We start from the raw sequence: 20,006 nt of genomic DNA on the forward strand, positions 1-20,006 counted from the left end.
CCAGACCTAATATCCCTCAAACACAGATTAGGCCCTCCTTAATCACATCCCACAGTCATGAGTCTGGCTGAATCTGCCCTGAAAACAGAAACATGTTTAAGATTTGTAAAATAAACTTTCTCAATCTCATTCTTTAGGTCAAGGAGTTCCCATGATGCTGGATAAGGCATCAATAGTCCTGAAGTAGAAGCCTATCCCAATAAGTCAATCATATTCCAAAAAAAATATTTAGTTCATGATTGTGCAGGGATGTTCTATATTAGTGTAGTAGGATAACACTGTGAACCAATTGCCCACGCATTTTTCCTCTTCTACTTTCTTTTATCCTGGGGCTCCTCCTCCAAGTAGCCATGTAATTGAATTGTGCACATTTTTTTTACCTACCAAAATCAGTATATTCCTAATTTTGTCATGTAGACATGTAAAAAAGGACTGGAAGAAGTACAATATAAAAGTGATTATCTGTAGGTTATGCAAATGTGAATGAGGGTGGTTTTCATTTTCTTCCTCATGCTTTTCTGCATCTTTTAAATTATATACAATAAGGGTAAACTATTTTTTAAATATATGTTATTAAATAAAAAAAATGAATATGACAAAGGAAATAATAACACATAATAAAATTTTATTAATGATTTTTAAAAATACATAGAGAGTCTAGCTATGTGGGTGTTCTCCAAATATTAGTTGTAGTTCAGTCATTGCTTTTTTTCTGGGAAAACTCTGACTTCTGCAGAAGGGATGGGGCCCTCATCTGGACATCACAAGCAAAGTTTCTGTGGATTCAAAGCCCATTAAAAACTTGGTTTATCCTAACACAGACCAGCCCCGTGTCGTGGTACCTGAAGCTCCTGTTCAGTGGTGTGCCCTGAATGTCCTGAACCTGGAGGTAGATCTACCCTATCCCAGCTCTCTGCCTCATTTGGCTCTCCCAAAAGCTGGCTCTCACTGATCGCCTTTGGCTCAGTGCCTAGTCTGCCCCACCTCCACATCAACTCTGGGTGGGGCTCCTGGAATTCCTTCAGGCCTCACTTGTGGGCTATTTAGAGTAAAATACTGGGCACATACAACACTTCATTATGGTCTTCAAACCATGCTTCCTTTAAGATGATCTTAAGGACAAAAGTCAGAAATAGTGAGTTGAGTAAGTCCAATGTATTAGTAGATGTTTTATGCTCCCTCTGTAGAATTAATAACACCACATAAGACTAATTACAATCCTAGCATGTTGTCATTTACAATTATCTAAATGAAATACATTGATCTCCACAGCACTCAGTACTTGGTTAGAATTTATATTTTTGTTTCTCGCTCTAATGAGGAAAACCAGCACAAAAATATGGACTTCATTCATAAGCAAATCTTTTCTGATGTTTTTGAGTGTGGTAGTTCTTGTCTTTCCCTGAAGGCTCATTATTGTGCATAAAGTTATAAAAATTATAAGGGTACATTTGTAATGGCCGAATGAAAAGAAATCGGTGAAATAAACAAAGAGGAGGAATCAGAGAGAATTCTGCTACAGAACAAAAGTCAATTTTAAGTAATTGTGCCTGCAGTGTTGAATATTCATTTGAACTGTAGAATTTATCACTGGCAAGGGGCAAGTCTGCCTGGGGGTATGGGTACATTGGGTTTTCATGTCTTGGCTTATCCAGGACACCTCCCTTCTTAAAGTCATGTCTCAGTCTTGGAAGCTATTCCTTTATTGAGGTGGAAGAGGAGGTGATAAGAAGTGGGTGCTTGTTAATAGTCAAGCATAGATCACAGTGATCTATGCCAAGTGGTTATAAATAAGCTGTGGGTGGTGCCTACTACTCCCTAGCTTAAAGCAAGGCAATTCATACTCAATGCAACATGCTTAGGTAATAAGAAACTAGTTTTACCAAATTAGTCAACACATCTTTGGACAGCAATCCAGTTGCCTCATGAAATCAAGATTCAGTTCTCTATATGAGCTTTTCAATCTAGAAAAATGTTGTTATAAACGTTGCTAAACTAATATTTTTATCTTTGAAGGGGAAAAAAGGAAGGCAGACATATTATTTTTATTGTTATGTTTCATATGGCTGTTCAGAGCTTTCCAGTTCCACCCTTACTGACCCTGGGTGACTCCTTACGACTCCAGGAAACTTAGGTTGTGAAATGCTGCTCTGAAGCCATAAGCTATCTAGAACTGAGTCACTAATTCATTGCTTCTCACTGACTAGACACACATTTGGGGGTCACAATTTTAAAAAGCAATGATTAAGAGCAGTTAACTACAAGGACCCTGAGCTTGGGCACCAAACCTCAAACTGAAGTAGGACAAAATGAAGGACTTGCATCCAAGTCTAACCTGCATCTAACTCTGCTGGAAAGGTTGACGTGGCTGCCATAACACTAGGGACCCTCTCCCAATTCAGCCCAGGGGTTTCAGCAGACCCTGTGTCAGAGTCTACACTTATCTCTCCCAGGATGCAGCCAGGCATCTTTACCTTTAGACCACAGCCCTCTCCACAGTAGTTAATTTGCCACGTACTCTCAGGACTCTTCATTGGATGTGGAAGGGTGGTTGCCTGCATTCTCAGGCATTCATTTCAGCACCCCGCATGTGACTTAGGAACACGTGCTAATGGCAGTCACTAGATTATTTTTCTTCTTGAGTGTTGTACATGTCTTTATTTTGAGTATACCTCGTAGTAGTGTGTGTGTGGATTATAGGTATAGATATAGATAGATATGCCAAGAAAAAGCAAAACTCACAATGTTATCATATTCTAAGTACTAGTAGTTTCCTTCAAGGAATTTTATCTGAAGCCATGAGCTATCTAGACCTGGGTCACTAATTCATTGCTTGTCACTGACACTTGTTTAGGCAAACATTTGGGGGTCACAATTTTAAAAAACAATGATTAAGAGCAGTTAACTACAGGGACCTTGAGCTTGAGCACCAAACCTCAAACTGACGTAGGACAAAATGGCTCTAGGTTAGTGCTTTATACATAGTAACTTATTTATTCTCTTCAAGATAATAACTCATCTCTCCAGTTAATGAGAAAACTGAGATTCAGAGGTTAAATAATTTACTTGTCCAAAGATGCACGTGTGATAAATAGGATTTAAGCCCAAGTCCAGAGGGCTCCAAACATATACCAAGTTGTTTGGAGTTGCCAAGTTGCTCCTTAAAGACCTTTGCCAATTGCCTAACTCTATCTTGTCTGGCAGTCACTATTTGATGTTAGTACTTTCTTCCTTACTAACAAAACCCTAAGTTTGGAAAGAAACACATTCAGGGAAGGTGAGCTCCAGGCCTAGCCCCAGCTCCAAAGTCTAAATCAGTCATGGTCATTCTATTTCCCTACTCCTTTGATAGAATGGAGTTAGACATGTGACCCAGTTCTGTTCAGTGAAATATAAGAAGAAAATCTGCTAAGGGCTTTCTGGGAAATTTTTTTTCTGATGAAAAGATGGGAGTTTTAACAAGAGAAGTTATTTTGCCCTTAGATTTTTTTTTTTCTGTTTTCAACACTCATGTATGAAAATGTGATATCAAGAGATGCAGCAGTCATTTGGTGATCATGAGGTGATGTACCAATAATGAAGAGCCACATGCTGAGAATGGCAGGATGGAGAGAAAGAACCTGAGCCTTGGTGGTGTGACTGAACCACTGAACAAACCCTCTAACCAAAGACCTCCAGGTTTTATGTAATGCAAAATCATTAAGTCATCATTACTGAGATGCTCTTTTATATGCCAATTGATATCTCTTACATTTCTAGATAGCTTCAGAAATTAAATTGCATCATTACTTTGCAAAGAGTTATAGGCAAACACACATATACACACAATTTCATATATTCTGAAGATTTTATTATAGGGAATTGAGAAAATGACACAAGAAAGAAAAAAAAAGGAAGTACTGCTAAGAAAACTGAGAAAAGGAAAGAAGAGTACAGCTAAGTGATTCTTCAATGACTCATCTCAAATCTTCATTCCAATGACTTCTCAAGGCTTCTCTGAGTGATCCCTCACCCAAGTGATTATTGACTTCCCTCTCCTCCCTCACCCCAGATTTCTCATGTGTCACTGCCAACTCAAATTCATGGCTAAAGCACTAATCTCTTTCCACACCTCTGCTTCCTGGAACCCTTTGTTATTATCAGCCTCATATCTATGCCCAATTCAGCCAGCCATTGGAGTGATGAACTTTCCATCCTAGAACCACAGTCCAATTTGCCTGTCACCTCACTGAAAAGGCTCTGGTGCTCTGGCAAACACTGCTGTGAGTTTCCTGAAACCTACTTTGTTTTTTTTAAAACTTTTATTTTAGGCTCAGGAGTACATGTGCAGGCTTGTTATATAGGTAAACTCCTGGCACAAGGGTTTGATGTACAGATTATTTCATGACCCAGGTACTAAGCCTAGTAACTCAGTTAATTTTTCTGCTCCTCTCCCTCCTCCCATCCTCTACCCTCCAATAGGCCCCCAGTGTCTGTTGTTCCCCTCTTTGTGTACATGCGTTCTCATAATTTAGTTCACACTTATTGGAAACCTCCTTTGGCCATACTTTGACACTGTCAGGATAGGTGGGATCCTCCAATTCCTGCTGAGATCACTCCAGATACTTAGAGCCCGAATAAGATAATCAATAGTGCTTTCAATAGCTTATAGTTTAAAAAGCTGTGCTGAATGTTTTGCAGGCCACTGAGGTGTGGACATGTTTTATATCAGTGAGATCACAGGTGAGCAGGCTGTTATTGGCTATACTGTTCGAAAATCAGCCTTTAACATCTGATTATATTTGGTTTCTTATTTGAGTGTCCTTGGACCATGTGTGCCCAGACTGCTATGGGAGTAAAATACGATAATGTATAATTTTTCTATACCTTCTTCATGCATAAAATCCCATTAGCATTGCTGATTTTTCCCACTATACCTGAAATTCCCAAACATTCAACTTTAAATTTTTGACTTTAAAATACTGGTAAAATTCACAGCAATATAAGTTTGACATCCTTCCTCATAATTTCCAATGCTGCTGCTTTTTTTCTTTTCTTTTCTTTTCTTTTTTTTTTTTTTTTTTTGAGACAAGGGTCTCACTCTGTCACCCAGGCTGGAGTGCAGTGGCCCAATCTCTGCTCACTGCAGCCTTGACCTCCAAGGCTCAACCGATCCTCCCACCTCAGTCTCCCGAGTAGCTGGGACTACAGGCATGCACCACCACACCTGGCTAATTTTTACATTTTTTTGTAGAGATGGGGTTTTGCCATGTTGCCCAGGCTGGCCTCAAACTCCTGGGCTCGAGCAATCCACCCACCCTGGCCTTCCAAAGAACTGGGATTACAGGAGTGAGCCACTGTGTCTGACGCAATGTTGGTTCTTAATTATCATCTTTTAAGTCTCTAAGCCCCTAAACTCCTTACAGCTTTCAACTCTTGAGACTCACTTCCTCTTTTCTTTCACACTTCCACTGTCTTGACATTTTTTATTTCTACTTGCAAGGGCCTGCAGCTGTGTTTTTTAATTTTTTTTAAAATCAGTAAGTCTGGTGATAATGAGGAATGGGGAATCAAGGATGACCCCAAAATTCCCACAGAAGCACTGGATGGGTAGAAGTGTTATTTAGTAAGATAGGAAAGAACTAAGAAAAAAAATTGCAAAAGTAAAACTAAGTGTTCAGTTTTAAAATTTGTTTATTTTAAGATAGTATGAGATATCTAAGCAGAAATGTAGTATAGCAATTGGGTCTGGAACTCAACAAGTAACAGTAGACTGGGGATATCAATTTTGGAGTCATTGGGGTATCTACAGTATTTATAGGCTTAGAATATAATATCTCCTAGGAGAGTATAGAATGAGAAGAAATTCTAAAATTGATCCCTGAAGGACTCCACCATTTAGGACTGGGCCAAAGAAGGGGGAATCAGTGAAAAAGATTAAAAAATGGGCTTATAGAAAAGTAGAATAAAAACCAGAAGAGCTTCTAGTAATTAATTCTGGAAGGTAAGTTTTTCAGATAGTTCATCTTTTCAGCATATCTGAGAGCCAGACATTGAGCCAGAAAAAAAACCTCACCATTATTCTCTACAATCATCAAAGAAGAAACTATACTAGAAGAAATTAAACTAAATTAGTAGTTTTGGATCGATCTGGTATCCAATTGAAGACACAGAAAAGGGATTCAAACATCACTGAAGTGGCTTGGTAACATCATGAAGATGGCAGAGTAGGGATCTTCAGGGGCCTGTGCCTCCCCAGAAAAACAAAAATACAGGAAAAACTGTCAAGATCATCCTTATTGGAACTGTGGAAGACAGGAAAAAGGTTTACAGCAACCAAGAGAACGTGTAACCAAAGAAAGGCCACTAAGACATAGTAAGAGAGCTTTGTGGCATTTTAACTTACCCTTTCCCCACCCACCTCCTTGGCCTGATGGTAATCTTGAAGATGGCAGCCTGAATCCCCAGTATAAATATCTGGTCCTGGAGGAAGTAGAGAAAACCTTTTTTCCCAAGAAATCACATTTGTTTTGATCCAACTTTGGGTTTCCTGAAGAACTGACACAATGGACCTGCCTTTGTATTGCCTAACTTGGAACTCTCTCAGAGTGGAAGACATTCCTCAAAAACACTGAAAGATAAATGAACAAGCAGCTACCACCTGAGACAAAAATCAAGCATTGAGGCAAACAATAGATATAACTAAAGCTGGGTAGGAAAAGCTGGGGAGTGAGACTCTTTGGGGAACAAGAGATTTGAAATGCTTCTTTGAGCACTAGGCAATCTAGAAAATCACATGTATACCCAAGGCAAGATGAATGCACAGAAAAGACCATATGTTTTCACTTCTAGCTGATCCTGTGGTTTAGCATAAGCAAGAAATAAACACTAACTCATAGTTTTAAATAGCCTGGCTAAGTATTCAGGAGTGTCCAACACAGCCAATCAGGAAAAATCTGCAGATTAATTTCTTTTTTTTTTTTTTTGGCTCCAGGCATCTAGGTAAATCTTGGTCAAACAGCTGGCTGACTATTAAGCTGAGAAAAAAACAGAGACTTCAGAGATCAACAAAGAAGACACCGGCAAAATAGCTTAGGAAAGTCACTAAACAAAAAAAACTACTACCCTCAACAAGAAAGATAAAAAATTTCTACACTGAGAAGACAGTATAATTTTCAAAGTTATCAAATTATAATGTTTAAAGTATCCAATTTTCAACTAAAAACTACAAAGTATGCATGTAATAAGAAAATATGATCCAGTCTAAGGAAAAAAGAAATTAACAGAATCTGTCCTTGAGGAAACCCAGACATTGGGTTTACTAGATAAAATCTTTAAATCAACTGTCTGTAAAGTGCTTAAGAGCTAAAGAAAGCCATAAACAAAAAAATAGAAGGAAACCGAAAGAACAATGTCTCAGCAAATGATATCAATTAAAAGAAGAAATTATAAAAACAAACCAAATAGAAATTTTGGAGCTGAAAAGCTTAAATAACAGAAATAAAAAGTCATCATGACAGTATATTTGAGCTCTCAGAAGAATCAGCAAACTTGAACATAAGTCAAATTGAAATTATTTACTTAGGCCAGGTGCAGTAGCTCACACCTGCAATCCCAGCACTTTGGGAGGTTGGGGTGGGAGAATTACTTGAAGCCAAGAGTTAAAGACCAGCATGGACAACGTAGCAAGACCCTGTCTTTATAGAAAAAGAAAAAGAAAAAAATACACTTTCAGGAGCATTAAAAAAGGGTGAATAGAAATGAACAGAGTCTAAGAGACATGTGAGACACCATCAAATATACCAATATGCACATAAAGGGAGTTTCAGGAGAAAAGAAAAAGGGGCAGAAAGAATATTTGAAAATATAATGGCTGAAAACTTTCCAATTTTGAAGAACAATGTGAATCTACACATCCAAGAAGTTCAACCAACTCTTAGAAAAATAAATGTAAAGAGGTTCCAAACCAAGACACACTATAATCATACAAGCGTTGGAAGACAAAGACGAAGACAGAATCTTGAAAGTACCAAGAGAGATATGATTCATTGTATACAAGGAATCTCAATCAGATTAACAGCTGACTTCTCAGCAGAAACCATGAAGGCCAGAACGTAGTGAAATGACATTTAAAGTGCTGATAAAAAAAAAAACAAACAAACAAAAAACCTATGAACAAAGAATGCTATACCTAGCAAAACTATCATTCAAAAATGAAGACAAAATTAAGCTATGCCATGAGAAATGAAAGCTGATCAAGTTTGTTGCTAGAAGAATTGTCCTACATAAATGCCCAGGACTAAATGGCTTCACTGGTGAATGCTATTAAACATTTAAAGAATTATAACAATCTTTCTCAGTTTCTTTCTGAAAAGGAAAAGAGAGAAGAGTACTCCCTAATTCATTCTATGAGGTCAGTATTGCCCTGATACCAAAGCCATTTCCTTAGGAAGATGAAAGCAAAAATTTCCAATAAAAGGCAAAAAACTGAAATCAGCAGCATGTTAAAAGGCTTAAATATCACGATTAACAGAGTTTTATCCCAGGAATGCAAGGGTGGTTCAATATACAAAAATCAATCAATGTAGTTGATATGGTTTGGCTGTGTCCCCACACAAATCTAAAATTGAATTGTATCTCCCAGAATTCCCACATGTTGTGGGGGGAACCCAGGAGGAGGTAATTGAAACATGGGGCCTACTCTTTCCTATGCTATTCTCATGATAGTGAATAAGTCTCATGAGATCTGATGGGTTTATCAAGGGTTTCCACTTTTGCTTCTTCGTCATTTTTTCTCTTGCAGCCACCATATAAGAAGTGCCTTTTGCCTCCCACCATGATTCTGAGGCCTCCCCAGCCATGTGGAACTGTAAGTCAAATTAAATCTCTTTTTTTTCCCAGTCTCAGGTATGTCTTTATCAGCAGCATGAAAACAGACCAATACAGCAAATTCATACCAAGAGTGGGGTGTTGCTGAAAAGATACCCAAAAATGTGGAAGCAACTTTGGAATTGGGTAACAGGCAGTGGTTGTAATGGTTTGGAAGGCTCAGAAGAAGACAGGAAAATGTGGGAAAGTTTGGAACTTCGTAGAGACTTGTCGAATGGCTTTTCCCAAAATGGTGACAGTCATATGAACAATAAGGTCCAGGCTGAGGTGATCTCAGATGGAGATGAGGAACTTGTTGGGAACTGGAGCAAAGGTGACTCTTGTTATGTTTTAGCAAAGAGACTGGTGGCATTTACCCCTGCCCTAGAGATTTGTGAAACTTTGAACTTGAGAGAGATGATTTAGGGTAGCTGGAAGAAGAAATTTCTAAGCAGCAAAGCATTCAATAGGTGACTTGGATGTTGTTAAAGGCATTCAGTTTTATAAGAGAAGCAGAGCATCAAAGTTTGGAAAATTTGCATCCTGACTATGCGATAGAAAAGAAAAAACCCATTTTCTGAGGAGAAATTCAAGCCAGCTGCAGAAATTTGCATAAGTAGCAAGGAGGCTACTGTTAATTCCCAAGACCAGGGGGAAAATGTCTCCAGGCCATGTCAGAGACCTTCATGGCAGCCCCTCCTATTACAGGCCCAAAGGCCCAAAAGGAAAAAGTGGTTTTGTGGGCCAGGCTCAGGTTCCCCATGCTGTATGCAGCCTAGGAACTCTGTGCCCTGTGTCCCAGCTGCTCCAGCTGTGGCTGAAAGGGGCCAATGTACAGCTCAGGCTGTGGCTTCAGAGGGTGGAAACCCCAAGTCTTGGAAGCCTTCATGTGGTGTTGAGCCTGTGGGTGCACAGAAGCCAAGAACTGAGGTTTGGAAACCTCTGTTTAGATTTCAGAAGATATATGCCTGGATGCCCAGGCAAAAGTTTGCTGCAGGGGTGGGGCCCTCATGGAGAACATCTGCTAGGTCCATGTAGAAGGGAAATGTGGGGTTGGAGCCCCCACACAGAGTCCCTACTGGGGCACTGCCTAGTGGAGCTGTGAGTAGAGGGCCACCATCCTCCAGACCTCAGAATGGCAGGTCCACTGACAGTTTGCACCATGCACCTAAAAATGCCACAGACACTCAACACCAGCCCATGAAAGCAGCCAGGAGGGAGGCTGTACCCTGCAAAGCCATAGGAGTGGAGCTGCTCAAGACCATGTGAACCCACCTCTTGCATCAGCATGACCTGGATGTGAGACCTGGAGTCAAAGGAGATCATTTTGGAGCTTTCAAATTTGGCTGCCCAGCTGGATTTTGGACTTTCATGGGCCCTGCAACCCCTTTGTTTTAGACAATTTCTCCCATTTGGAATGGGTGTATTTAGCCAATATCTGTACCCTCATTGTGTCTAAGAATTAACTAACTTGATTTTGATTTTACAGACTCATAGACAAAAGAGACTTGCCTTGTCTCAGATGAAATTTTGGACTGTGGACTTTTGGGTTAATGCTAGAATGAGTTAAGACTTTAGGGGGCTGTTGGGAAAGAATGACTGGTTTTGAAGTGTGAGGACGTGAGATTTGGAGTGGCCAAGAGTGAAATTATATGGTTTGGCTGTGTCCCCACCCAAATCTTAAATTGAACTGTATCTCCCAGAATTCCCACGTGTTGTGGGAGGGACCCAGGAGGAGGTAACTGAATCATGGGGACCAGTCTTTCCCTTGCTATTCTCATGATAGTGAATAAGTCTTACAAGATCTGATGGGTTTATCAAGGATTTCCACTTTTGCTTCTTCATCATTTTTTCTCTTGCTGCTGCCATGTAAAAAGTGCCTTTGTCTTCCCACCATGATTCTGAGGCCTCCCCAGCCATGTGGAACTGTAAGTCCAATTAAACCTCTTTTTCTTTCCAGTCTCAGGTATGTCTTTATCAGCAGCACAAAAACAGAGGAATACAGTAGTATACCAGATTAATAAAATTAAGGAGAAAAAAACACACAATCATTTCAATTGATGCAGAAAAAAGCATTTCACAAAATCCAACATCTTTTGATGATTTTTAAAAACACAACAAAATAGGAAAAGAAAAGAGCCTCCTCAACATGATAAAGGGTATTTATAAAAACCCCACAGCTAACACTACACTCAATGGTGAAAGTTTTTCCCTGTGATCAGGAACACGACAAGCATGCTGTTGTTTGCTACTTCTATATGACATTGTACTAGAAATTCTAGGGCAATTAGACAAGAAAAATAAATAAAATACATCCAAATTGGAAATGAAGAGGTAAAAATATATTTATTTATAGATCTCACGGACTTTTATAGAAAATCCAAAGTCACCCATAAAAAATTGTTATAGTTAAGAAACAAGTTTTGCAAAATTGCAGAATACAAAAGTAACATGCAAAAACAAAAAACAGTTGTATTTCTATACACTAACAATGATCAATCCAAAATGAAAACTTAAAAACAATTCCATTTATAACAGCATCAAAAAGAAAACACTTAAGAATAAATTTAACATAGGAAGTATAAGACTTGTACGCTGAAAACTACAAATAATTGCTGTAAGAAATTAAATAAGACACAAATAAATGGAAAGACATTCTGTGTTCATAGACTGTAAAACTTAATATTATTAAGATGAAAATACCCCTCAAAGTGATTCCCAGATTCAATGCAATCCCTATCAAAATCTCAACAGCCACTTTTTTTCACAAATAGAAAAAGCTGAGCCTAAAATTTATATGAAATCTCAAGGTTCCCAGAATAACCAAAGCAATCTTGAAAAAGAATAAAGTTTGAAGACTCACACTTTCTGATTTTAAAACTTCCTACAGAGCTATGACAATCAAAACAGTGCGTTACTGGCACAAGTATGGATATATAGATCAATGGAATAAAATTGAGAGTTCAGAAATAAACTCAGGGCAGACAGCAGAGAAAGATGGCCAAATAGAAGACTCCACTGATCATCCTTCCTGCAGGGAACACCAAATTGAACAACTATCCACAAACACACACACACACACAAAAAAACTTGATAAAAACTGAAAATCAGGTGAGTGATCACAGCGCCAGGTTTTAACTTCATATCACTGAAAGATGCACTGAAGAAAGTAGGAAAGAGAGACTTGAATCACCAATTCCACCCCTCCCCCATCATCTTGGGAGCAGCTGCATGGCACAGAGAGAATCTGAGAATCTGTATGCTTGGGAGAGGGAGAGCACAGTGACTGTGGGACTTTGCATTGAAACTCAGTGCTTCCCTGTCACAGTGGAAAGCAACACTGGGAAAAACTCAGTTTGTGTCCATGGAGAGAGCAGTTAGAGCAGACCTAGAGGGGAATCACCCATCCCAGAGGTCAGAACCTGAATTCCAAAAAGCCTTGCCACTTACAGGCTAAAGTGCTCTAGGGTCCTGTCCAAACTTAAAAGGCAATATAGGCCACAAGGACTGAAATTCCTGGGCAAGTCCTGGTGCTATGCTGGGCTCAGAGCCAGTAGACTTGGAGGGGAGGGGGCACGTGACCCAGTGAGATGACATTTCTAGACACACCCTGGGCCAGAAGGGAACCTGCTTCCTTAAAGGGAAGGACCGAGTCCTGGCAGGATTTATCATCTGATGACTAAAGTGCCCTTGGGACCTGAATAATCAGGAGTGATACCCAGGTAGTACTCACCACGGGCCTTTGGTGAGACTCAGGGATGTGCTGGCTTCGGTTGTGACCCAGCACATTCCCAGTTGTGGTGGCTATGGACAGAGACTCTTTGTGCTTGATAAAAGGGGATAGAAGAGTTAAGGGGACTTTGCTTGCACCTTAGGTACCAGTTCAGCCACCGTAAGGTAGAGCACCAAGTGAGCTCTTGGAGTCCCCAGTTTCAGGACTTGGCTCTTGGACAACATTTCTGGACTGGCTTTGGGTTAGCGGGGAGCCCACTGCTCTGAAGGGAGAGTCCCAGGCCTTATAGCATTCACTACAAGCTGACTTAAGAGCTCTTGGGCTTTGGATGAACACTGGTGGTAGCCAGGCAGTACTCAGCAAGGGCATAGGGTGGTGATGACCATGGGGGAGACTGTTCTGTTTGTGGAAAAGGGAAGGAAGAATGGGAAGGACTTTGTCTTGTGGCTTGCATGACAGCTCAGCTGCAGAATACACCACTAGGCAGATTCCTAAGGTTTCTGACTCCAGGCCCTGGCTCCCAGATGGCATCTCTGGACTCACTCAGGATCAGAGGAACTCTCTGCTCTGAAGGAAATAACACAATCTGGCTGGTTTCACCACCTGCTGATTGTATAGCCCTAGGTCCTTGAGAAAACATAGGCAGTAGCCTGACAGTGGTTAACAAGGGCCTTGGAGACCCAGTGCTATGCTGGCTTCAGGTCTGACTCAATGCAGTCCCAGTGGTGGTGGCCTCAGGGGTGCTTGTGTCACCCTTCTTCCAGCTCCGGGTGGCTCAGCACAGAGAGAGGACTCTAGGAGAAAGTAAGGGAAGAGAACAAGAGTCTCTGCCTGGCAATCCAGAAAATTCTTCTGGATCTTATCCAAGACCACCAAGATGGCACTTCTATGAGCCTACAAGAAACACAGTATTACTGAGCTTGGGGTGCCCCCTAATGCAGTTACAGCTGCAGGGACCAGAAGCTTAGGTCACAACACTCAGTACCTGGAAAGCCTTCCCAAGAAGGGCAGGTACAAACAAGCCCAGAATGTGAAGACTACAATAAATACCTAACTCTTTAATGCCCAGACACCAACAAATATCCACAAGCATCAAGACCACCTAGAAAAACGTGACCTCAACAAGTTAACTATGTAAGGCACCAGGGACCAATCATGGAGAAACAGGGATATGTGACCTTTAAGACAGAGAATTCGAAATAGCTGTTATGTGGAAACTCAATGAAATTTAAGATAACACAGAGAAGGAATTCAGAATCCTATCAGATAAATTCAACAAAGAGACTGAAATAATTAAAAAGAATCAAGCAGAAATCCTGGAAATGCAATTCACACACTGAAGAATGTGTCAGTCTCTTACCAGCAGAATTGATTAAGCAGAATTAGTAAGCTTGAAGAAAGGCTATTTAAAAATACGCAGTAGAGGAGACAAAAGAAAAAATAATAAAAAGGAATGAAGCATGTCCACAAGATCTACAAGATCTAGAAATAACCTCAAAAGGGCAAATCTAAGAGTTATTGGCTTTTGTGGGGTAGAGAGAGAAAGAGATGTGGTAGCAAGTTTATTCAAAAGAGAACTTTCCAAACCTAGAAAAAGATACCAATATTCAAGTACAGGAAAGTTAGAGAACACTAAGCAGATTTAACCCAAAGAAGACTACCTCAAGGCATTTATTAATCAAGTTCCCAAAGGTCATGGATAAAGAAAAAATCCAAAAAGCAGCAAGAGAAAAGAACAAATAACATAAAATGGAGCTCCAATACGTCTGTCAGCAGACTTTTCAGGGGTTACTTTACAGGCCAGGAGAGTGTGGCAAGACTTACTTCATGTGCGGAGGCAATATAGGATATTCTACTATATCCTAGAATAGTATATCCTGTGAAAATATCCTTCAAACATGAAGGAGAAGTAAAGACTTTCCCATACAAACAAAAGGTGAGGGATTTCATCTACATCAGATCTGTCTTATAAGAAATGCTAAAAGGAGTTCTTCAGTCTGAAAGAAAAGGACATAAATGAACAATAAGAAATCATCTGAAGTTGTAAAACTCACCAACAATGAGTACACAGAAAAACACAGAATATTATAACACTGTAATTGTGGGATGTAAAATACTCATATCTTGAGTAGAAAGAAAGATGAACGGATCAAAAATAGTAACTACAACTTTCCAAGACAGTACAATAAGTATAAATAGAAACAACAAAAAGTTTAAAAGCAGAGGGATGAAGTTAAAATGTAGAATTTGTATTATTTTTCTCTTTGCTTGTTTGTTTATGCAATCACTGTTAAGTTGTCGTCAGTTTAAAATAATGGGTTGTAAGATATCATCTGCAAGCTTCATGGTAACCTAAAACAAAAAAAATAAAAAAAATACAACAGACACACACAAAAAACAAAAAAGCAAGAAATTAAAACATACCACCAGAGAAAATTAGCTTCACTAAAAGGAAGACAGGAAAGAAGGAAGAGGAGACTATAAATCAACCAGAAAACAGAAAGAAACTCAGACATTTATGGCCAACTGATTTTTGACAAAAGTGCCAAGATCATTCAACAGGGAAATAATAGACTTGCCAACAAAATGGTGCTGGGACAAGTGGTTATCCACAAGTCAAAAAAATGAACTTGGACCCCCTATCTCACACTATATACAAAAATGAACACAAAATAGATCAAAGACCTAAATGTAAGAGCTAAAGTGATAAAACTCAGAAGAAAATATATGGGCAAATCTTTATGACCTCAGTTTGGCAGTGGTTCTTAAATAAGACACCAAAAGCACAAGCAACAAAAGAAGGAAGATAAAAATTGGACTTCATCAAAATTTGAAACTTTTTTGCAACAAAGGATACTATCAAGAGAGTAAAAAACAACCTATAGAATAGAAGAAAATACTTGCAAATCAAATATCTGAGAAGGCTCTGGTGTCCAGAACATATAAACAGGGTGTTCAGCATTAGGGAAGTGCAAATCAAAACCACAGTGAGATATTACTTTACACCCACTAGGATGGCCAAAGTTAAAAAAATATATAAGTAATAACAAGGGTTGACAAGGATGTGGAGAAATTGAAACCTTCATGCATTGCTGGTGGGAATTTAAAATGGTACAGCTGTCTGTTATGAAAAATAGTTTGACAGTTCTCCAATAAGTTAAACATATAATTACCATATGACCCAGCAATTTCACTCCTAGAGGATATAACCAAAAGAATTGAAAATAGACATTCAAACAAAAATGAGTACGTGGATCTTCATGGCAACTGTATTCATAATAGTCAAAAGCAAACCAAATGCTCATCAGCGACTGAGTAGTTAACCAAAATGTGGCACACAATGGAACATTATTCAGCTATAAAAGAAATTAAGTACTGATATATGCTACAACATAAATAAACCTTGAAATCATTATGTTAAGTGAAAAAAGCTAGACAGAAAAGGCCACATATTGCATGGCTCCATTTTTAAATGAAATATCCTGAATGGCATATCCATAGGGAAAGAAGAGATTATTGTTTGCCAGAGATGCAGGGGAGAAGAGAATAGAGAGTGACTGCTTAATGGATGGAGGGTTTTCGTTTGGGATGATGAAAAATTTCTGGAACTAGATAGTGGTAATGGTTGTATAATATTGTGAACACACTTAATATCTTTAAATCATGCACCTTAAAATTTTAAATGGTAAATTTTATGTTATGTGTATTTTGCCACACAAAACAAAGAACAGAAACAACTATTCAAATGAACAAAAAGCACTTTCAAGGTAAACTTACATGCTTTATCTAATTGTAAACATTATTTCTGGACTCATCACTTCTACTCATGCAAAGATGACTAAGCAGGAATAAAACAAAAAAACATGATGCATACACACAATGATTAATGACAAAAAGGGAATGTCGTACTTACACTTGAGGTACTGTTGTGGGTTAAATTGTCCTCTCCAACCCCAATTCCTATCTAGAAGCTTCAGGATGTGATTGTATTTGGAGATAGTTCCTTTAAAGGCAGTGATTAAGTTAAAATGAGGCTGTTAGAGTGGGCCTTAATCCAATTTGACTGGTATCCTTGTAAGAAGAGGCATCCTGGCTCACAAAAGACAGTAGGGATGTGCGTGCACAGAGGAAAGACCATGTGAGGACACAGTGAGAAGGCAGTCATCTACAAGGCAAGGTGAGGCCTCAGAAGAAACTACACCAGCCACCACTCTGGTCTTGGACCTCCAGCCTCCAGAATGGTGAGAAAATAAATTTGTGTTGTTTAAGCTATCCTGTCTATAGTCTTTTATCAAGGCAGACCTAACACACTAATAACAAGTACATAGCCCTAAAAGTGACTAAAATTGACACCAGAAAAAAAAAAATTTAGAAAACTGTTTGGCAAACCAAATATGAAGCAGGGGCATATAAAATAAATGAAATAGGAGTAAAAGACAGGAGAAGAGAAAACAATTATGTGAAAAGATAATAGAAGGAAATAAGGAAGGGGAACAGAAAACTAAAAATGCATTACTACAACAGAATTGAAATCTTCATTATAAACAGTAAACCACAAGCAAATATAAGAAATGGAATCTGTGACATGATATATAAATGTGAGAATTCTTCCAAACTGTAGAAGAACATAAAAATTACAAAATGATGAAGTAGAGGTTATCAATTTAAATTACAGAAAACGGAGACCTACAGGAAGTGTGAAGCTTCTTGAAGAAGTAACAAAGCCAATAAAATTGAAGCAATAATCATTTTAAAAATTAACTTTCTGAGTAGAAAAATTTCAAAGTATAAAGATTAAAGGTCAATATAAACAAAACCACCCTTGCTTAGTTTCTGGTAAAAATTTCAAATCATAAAAATAGAGAAAAAAGTTCTGAAAATATTTAAGACAAAAAATGTTCACCTTTGAAATGATCACTTACCATGTCTGACAGTTGTTTAAAAAATTACTGGTGCTGTTCTGTTAAAAACTTGATAGTCCTGATTAAATAATTTTTCAATTTTTTGTAAATGTACAACACTGTCTTTGCCTAGGGAATCACTAAACGTTTGCTTTTTTATTATTTAAACGAATAAACAGTTGCTTGCTGCAGAAGAAATGAGGGTTTTTAACACCAAGGAAATTGAGAAATGATATTTTGTATCTTTAGAATCCACATTAACTGACCTGTTAATTACAAAAGACTAATAAAACATCCACTGGCAGATACAGTCAGTTACTAAGCACTCTTAGCGTCATTTTTCAACTTGGAATTGCAATGACCCCAAAATAACTACGTATAAACATAAGAATTTGCTATATAAGCTTGTATCAGTTAGCTTTTGCTGTGTAACACAGTACCCTAAAGCTTCACTGCTTAAAACAACAACCATTTTACTTGCTGATGTAGAGGAGAAGCAATATCTTTTCCTCACCCATCACGAACTTGTATGCCTTTCTCTTGTTAATCTGTCTCTTGTTATACAGGAGACCCAAAGAGAGAAAACCTAAAGACCCAGAGAAAACTGTATTGTTATGGGCAGTGGCACAGAAGTGTGACTGCAGGACAAAAGGGTGTGATCTAATGGTAATAAGCTAGGGGAACTTGACAAGGCCTGTTCAGATTTTTCTTGCACTTCAGGTATAGAACAGGACCCCTCGGAATGAGGGTCTTATAACCTACTTTCAGGGAATGTAGTTCAGAGAATTCTTTTATGACCTGCTTCAAGAGAGAAAGGTTGGAGAAGGACAGAGAGTAATCTGCCTGATTGTGCAGTTTTCTCAGTTTTCTCCAACTTAACATACTCAGTATGCCAAGGTGCCATATTTTGGGTACCATGCTCTGAGCCACAACACTGACAATTATGCAGGCTAAGAATTTAAGTGACCCAGGCAGGGTGTGGTGACACACCTGTAATCCTAGCACTTTGGGAGGCCAAGGAGGGTGGATTGCCTGAGCTCAGGAGTTCAAGACCTCCCTGGGTGACACGGCAAAATCCCGTTTCTACTAAAAATACAAAAACTTAGCTGGGCATAGTGGAGTGTGCCTGTAATCCCAGCTACTCAGGATGCTGAAGCATGAGAACTGCTTGAACCCAGGAGGTGGAGGTTGCAGTGAGCCGAAATCATGCCACTGCACTCCAGCCTGGGTGACAGAGGGAAACTCCATCTCCAAAAACAAACAGAAAAAGAATTGAAGTGACCTCAAATGGAAGTCTTACCAAGTACCATATATGTGTCTGCAATCATTGGGCAGTTCAACTGGGCTGAATGGTCTGAAGTGGTTTGGTGTTGGTGTTTGAAGCCACAGGTCTCCAGCAAGCCAGTCCAGACTTCTTTATATGGTGGCAGCATTCCAAGAGGACAAGCCCTATTGTGCTTTCTTAAGCCTGTGCTTACATCTCATATGCTGATATCCCATTGTCCAAAACAAGTAACATGGCCAAACACAGAGCCAATGTGGGAATGAACTACAGATAAGGGCAAGGATATAGAGATTTGTGCATTGCAAAAACAATCTACTACAAACTGCATCCATATAAACATGCTTAAATGGTACAAATTTTAGGAATTCATCGTCAGGAAACAATTATACATAAACAAAATGTTCATTCAAAGATATTCTTCAAAGTATTATTCATAATGATGACAAATTAGAAACAATCTAAATGCCCAATTATAGGAGGTTAGCCAAGCAAACTCATATGATTAACTATGATACAACCATTTTTTAAAAACCACTGCATAAAAACTGGAAGCATTCCCTTTGAAAACTGGCACAAGACAGGGATGCCCTCTCTCACCACTCCTATTCAACATAGTGTTGGAAGTTCTGGCTAGGGCAATCAGGCAAGAGAAAGAAATCAAGGGTATTCAGTTAGGAAAAGAAGAAGTCAAATTGTCCCTCTTTGCAGATGACATGATTGTATATTTAGAAAACCCCATTGTCTCAGCCCAAAATCTCCTTAAGCTGATAAGCAACTTCAGCAAAGTCTCAGGATACAAAATTAATGTGCAAAAATCACAAGCATTCTTATACACTAGTAACAGACAAACAGAGAGCCAAATCATGAATGAACTTCCATTCACAATTGCTTCAAAGAGAACCAAATACCTAGGAATCCAACTTACAAGGGATGTAAAGGACCTCTTCAAGGAGAACTACAAACCACTGCTCAGTGAAATCAAAGAGGACACAAACAAATGGAAGAACATACCATGCTCATGGATAGGAAGAATCAATATCGTGAAAATGGCCATACTGCCCAAGGTAATTTATAGATTCAATGCCATCCCCATCAAGCTACCAATGAGTTTCTTCACAGAATTGGAAAAAACTGCTTTAAAGTTCATATGGAACCAAAAAAGAGCCCACATTGCCAAGACAATCCTAAGTCAAAGGAACAAAGCTGGAGGCATCACGCTACCTGACTTCAAACTATACTA

This window comes from Theropithecus gelada, chromosome 12 (genome assembly GCF_003255815.1).
Source record: "Theropithecus gelada isolate Dixy chromosome 12, Tgel_1.0, whole genome shotgun sequence".
In the NCBI taxonomy this organism is placed as follows: Eukaryota; Metazoa; Chordata; class Mammalia; order Primates; family Cercopithecidae; genus Theropithecus; species Theropithecus gelada.